Consider the following 5,900-nt stretch of genomic DNA (forward strand, 5'->3'; position numbering starts at 1 on the left):
TGGTCATGAAGATCTTTTTTGTAAAGTTCTTCCGTGTATTCTTGCCACCTCTTCTTAATATCTTCTGCTTTTGTTAGGTCCATACCATTTCTGTCCTTTATCGAGCCCCTCTTTGCATGAAATGTTCCCTTGGTATCTCTAATTTTCTTGAAGAGATAGATCTCTAGTCTTTCCCATTCTGTTGTTTTCTTCTATTTCTTTGCATTGATTGCTGAGGAAGGCTTTCTTATCTCTCCTTGCTATTCTTTGGAACTCTGAATTTAGATGCTTATATCTTTCCTTTTCTCCTTTGCTTTTCTCTTCTCTTCTTTTCACAGCAGCTATCTGTAAGGCCTCCCCAGACAGCCATTTTGCTTTTTTGCATTTCTTTACCATTACACCACCTTAAAAGCACCTTATTAATGATGTTATTAGCTAAATCAGGGGAAATTGAGTAATAGTCTAAAAACTTAAAGTTAGATCAGGTTGCTTTTTTAAATCTCTTGCAATTTTAAATGTACTTAGCCTACACAATTTTTTTCTAAAATAGAGCATATTTTAAAGAAAATATTTTTATATGAATTTGTACTTCAGTATAAACAGTATTTGGCAAAGAGTGGTTTTCGTATGTATGGCCCTTTGAAAAGGTATCAGAATGGTTTGTATGTTGTAACTTTCTCTACAGAGAAGTAAATTAAGTGTGTGGTATGTGTAAATATAAATATATTACATCTGGATTTATACACCAAATATGTAAAACCAAAATATACCAAATTTTGGAATGCAGCCTATACATTTTGAAAATATGTTTCATGACATCAGTTAAATACTTGGAGTCTGGTACTTGAGAAATTATGTGTAGATTTTTGTAAGTAGTTATTTTATTCAAACAGGAATAAATGTATGTTATTTTGTTGTATTTCTTAATTTAAATAAAATATTTAATATGCTATTTTTTAAAAAGGCTATTTGAGAATATTTTAAATAGCGGAGGGTGTCAAGCTCAAAGATGATAGTAAGAGAGAGCTGAGAGACTTTCAGACTCAGACACTGGAGGCAGTTTGTGGATGAAACACGAGGTATGGTCTCAGTAATGTCTGCAAGCAAAGACATGGCCATGAATTACTGGAAGCGTGAAAATTTCAGGGAGAATTCACTCCTGACTTGACTATTACTTCCACTATACTCCCAGGATCCTTATCACACATGGAACTGGTCTGGGATACCACCATTGACCACAACCCACTTGGTCCACTGGTCCCATTTTACCCTTTTTAATATAAGTGCTTTCAATTAACTTCAGATCCATATTATCATACTAGGAAAAAAGGCACCCAAGCAGCACACATTCCAAATTCATGAGGTTTATTTTCAACAGGTCAATCCAGTTCACCTCACTGCTGCCAGCTACTGCAAGAGTTTCCAATGAGAATAAAAAGAGAGATCAACCCTTTGATGGTAAACTGTCAAAATCTGGTGATCTTGAAAACAGACATTCTAACAGTCAATGTGTCTGCAACAGAGGCACCCACAATGAACAGAGGAACATGGTTAAGGACTGGAGAAAGACCACTGTCTTGTTTAATGAACTGATTCCATTAACAGTTTCTACCACAGAATTAGCAAGCCCTGTCTAGGGAGAGACCTTGACATTGTTCTTTTAGACACCCAGGAAAGGCATTTCGATGCCATCTTCAATTATGGTTCAGGTGACAGGGAAAAAGTCCTACCCTCTGCCCAGCACATTTGGCCGCACATAACAAGCTTGCTCTTAGTTTTCTAGTCAGTCAGGTCAGTTGGTTCCAGATCCACTCTTCACTTGACAGCCCCCTAGGCTGACCAGTACTGGACTTTTCCATCATAGGTCCTAAAGCAGATCTGCAAGAAGATTGCCTGATGGTAGACAGACTAGCACAACTGCAGGAAAATTATGTAACTTGGAACTGCATAAACTTGGGGGCCTGCGGCCAAAACCCCATTTCCCTTATGTAGTGAAGCTCCTCAGAACACAGCCCAGGAAACCCATGATACTGCCTATGCCCATTGGGCTAGGCCAAATGTTATGAAAGGTAACATAAGACAGATACTGATCTTCAGAGGTATGGCTGCCCTTCAAAATGAACCAATGGTTGATCCTGTCTTAAACAAACATCACACAGTAATTATGTAACATTACAGTGAAAGGCTATGACATTTATTTGAAGAAGAGCCATCTCAGGGAACAACTTTTTCTCTCTTTTTTCAGAGCTTTGGCCAGTAGACAAGTTAACGCCAGTCACTGTTGGTAAAAAAAAAAGGGTTAAAAAGCCAATGGGGACAATTTTTTTCCTTATTTCTGCAAAGGAGATAAAGAAAAACGTTTACGGAAATCTTATGAAACAGCCCAAGACTTGTATTCAACTGGGCTAAATGATATCCAGTGTGTAATTTTTCAGCAAAACAAAATTCTAAATTTTGTACCCAGAGGACATAGTCAGATGAAATGCATTCTGTGTCATAACACATCAAAGCAAAATCACATGACTACATTCTGCATTTAAAAATCAAGACCATTCCCCAATATTTATTCTCAAGGAGGTTTATGAAGAGGGAACAATACCAGAATATAAACAAAGTAACTCTATCAAGAAAGAAATTATAATGCAAAATAAAGCAAAATCAGAGGTGAAGTTCATTTCTTATAAATTGAAATTTGCACAAAACCATTAAAAAAATTCTGGGGAGCCTCAGGTACAAACTTAATTGAATAAAGTGGGATGAACATGTAAAATTAAAATGTTAAAAGTGTCCAGTTTTGGCTGACAAGAGAAGCTCAAGCACATTCACTGAGACTGCAAACTCAAGCACCCAGCCAGTCCATTCAATTCAGAATATGCCCATTGAAAATACGTCTATTCGAAGAGTAGTTGTGAAATATGACCAAGATCACAATTAAGCAAAGTAAAACGATAGTAATGCCCTGAAAAGGCAGACACCATTATAATGTACAATAAAAGGAAAAGGAAAAAAAAAACACTGGGTGCTTGATTTCCTTCTGGGTTTGAAAGAAAGCAACAGCCCAAGAGACAGCTGTTTTCTTATTTGTAACCTGAGAACATCACCAAATCTTCTAAGGGCCATTTGTGCTTGAATACAACAATCTTAAACACACACAAAATGCAAAACAGCCTTCTAAGGTGACTGAAGACCATGTCCAGGGTCTGTGAATGAGCCACGAGCCAATCAAGCCATCTGTTTACTCACTTTTCACATTAAAATTCTCAGGATTTGTGTTCTGTTCTAAGGCAACACGTGAAGAAGAGCATTCCTAAAGTTAAGGAACAAATGATATTAAACTTAAAGCCATGTTGTTAAATAAAACACAAAACACCAAGGCAGCAAAGGGCTGTCAGCTAACATAACACTGCACACGCTCACTCAGAGACTTACTTTCTCGTTTCACGTGGAAAATAACACAAACACCCTCAATGGTTAAGGTCACAAAATGGCCAACATCAACATTTGAACCAACCCGGCAATGATATATCCATCCCAAATTTGCAGCAACACAAGGCAGAATCAGCTCCATGGAGACCAAAGGTCACCCAACTGTCCGGGACTCCCACACCACCCAGACACCTACACCCACCCTTTCCTCACAGTAAGCCACAAACACTACAAAACAATAAGACCATGAATGGGAAGAGGGTATCCAAGACCCACAATTAAACTAAGAAAATCTTCTCCAAGTTTCATCAGGCTGTTACAATAATGCCAAATACCAAACCCGGAAGTGACTGACAGACCTCTGCCATCCACCCAGAAGCCGACCGAAACGTCTGTCAAGGTGTCCATTACGACACACCATCTAGCGGACTCTCCAAATCACACTGCAGACAGCCAAATACGAATAAAGTAAATAAAACGTACACTTTTGAGATATCGGGAAGGGAAGCCACCACGTCAAATCCTAACTGAGAACGATGGATAGAAACCCCAAAGGACAATCCGGAAAGTCAGGAGCTCAGTATGGCGCTTATCTACACACTAAGGCTTCTTCAGCCATGTTTCTACGGCCCACCTCCCAACGTTCTCATTGGTGGGCCTCCAATAATTGATGGGGAGGTTGGCCATTCCCCTCACTTAGGTCTTCTGGTGGGAAATTGTCCGTTTCTCATGGACCAGCAGAAGTGATGAAATCTCTGCTCCTAGTCCTCTGCCTTTCTATATGTGTGTCCATCCCTCAGTGCCTAGCTCTACTTCTTGGCTCTTTATCCAGATCTTTTTCTTTGTTTCTTGTCATCTTAGACTTTGGAAAGCGTGTGCTTTCAGTTTACGCAGGCCTAGGACAATTATCTCCCTTTCCAGGAAGCCATCCAATATTTACTCCTTCCAGGCATACTGTGAGATCTTCATATTAGTTATGGACATGGAGATATACCAGAGCAGAGATCCAGGGGAATTGTTTATGAACTCTGGGATCAGATAGTAGTGGGCTGGGCACAGTGTGAAGGAACCAAGGTTTGCACTTGGAAATTTGGCAAGTCAGTTCAAGTTGCAGACATTTTGGGAAGACCAGGAACACTGACAACAAGCTAACTCATAGAAACCTCCTAGGATTGGTACCACCTGTCTCAAGACTTTCATATCGTTTCCTGCTTTTCTGTCTGTGAAAATGTCATCCTCCCTACAATGCCCAGGCAAAAATCACTTCCCTACCCCTTTTCCTGAATTCATGTTCTCAGCCCAACCACAAGAAGCGTTATTTATCCTGTTGCTATAGGAAGAAATATATGAGGAATTCATATCTCTGCTACAAAGGTGGGACTGGAAGCCCACTGCTTCCCCTGAAGGCCTCCTGAGAGATTTCGGAACCTGCCCTCCCTTTGTGGGTTGTACAAACAAGAAGGTGCAGCTCCCCTAGGCTTGACTACCTTGAGTGTTTAACTCATCTACCCTCTACAGGGTGTGTGGACCACATAAACCCTGGGTCCCTTAACTGGACTGCATGCTCATAAGTTGCACAGGGCTCCTAGGAAAGAGCTCCTAGGAAAGGGCACTGTCCTTCCCATGGGAAAGATCATTTAGGAGGATGTTTGAGACCTCATGGTATGAACAGTGTTATGCAGCAGTCCATGATGTTGGCCTACTCACTATGATGGCTAATTTTATCTGCCAACTTGGCTGGTCATGGAACGTCCAAATTAAACACTATTTCTGACTGTATCTGTGAGGGTGTTTCTGGATGAGATGAGCATTTCAACTGGTGACTTAGCAAAATGGAAGGCCTTCTCCAGTGTGGGTGGGCATCATCCAATCCTGTTGAGGGCCAAAATGGAACAAAAGGCAGAGAAAGGAAGAATTCTTCCCCTTTTTCCAAACTCATTGCTTGAGATAGAACATTTCTCATTTTCCCATTCCCTTCAACTAGGATCCACACCACCAGACCCCCTGGTTCACAGGCCTACAGACTGGGACTAAATTGTATCACTGGCTTTCCTGACTTTACAGAAGATTGTAGAATTTCCAAGTCTCCATAAATAGGGAATTAAATGCCTCAAGATAAAACTTTTTCATATATGTGTGTGTGTGTGTGTGTGTGTGTGTATGTATATATATATATATATATATACTTATAACTAGAAATACCTATACACAAACACACACACACACGATGGTGTGATCACTCACCTAGAGCCAGACATCCTGGAATGTGAAGTCAAGTGGGCCTTAGGAAGCATCACTATGAACAAAGCTAGTGGAGGTGATGGAATTCCAGTTGAGCTATTTCAAATACTGAAAGATGATGCTGTGAAACTGCTGCACTGGATATGTCAGCAACTTTGGAAAACTCAGCAGTGGCTACAGGACTGGAAAAGCTCAGTTTTCATTCCAATCCCAAAGAAAGGCAATGTCAAAGAATGCTCAAACGACCGCACAAT

This window comes from Ovis canadensis, chromosome X, assembly GCF_042477335.2.
Source record: "Ovis canadensis isolate MfBH-ARS-UI-01 breed Bighorn chromosome X, ARS-UI_OviCan_v2, whole genome shotgun sequence".
Lineage (NCBI taxonomy): Eukaryota > Metazoa > Chordata > Mammalia > Artiodactyla > Bovidae > Ovis > Ovis canadensis.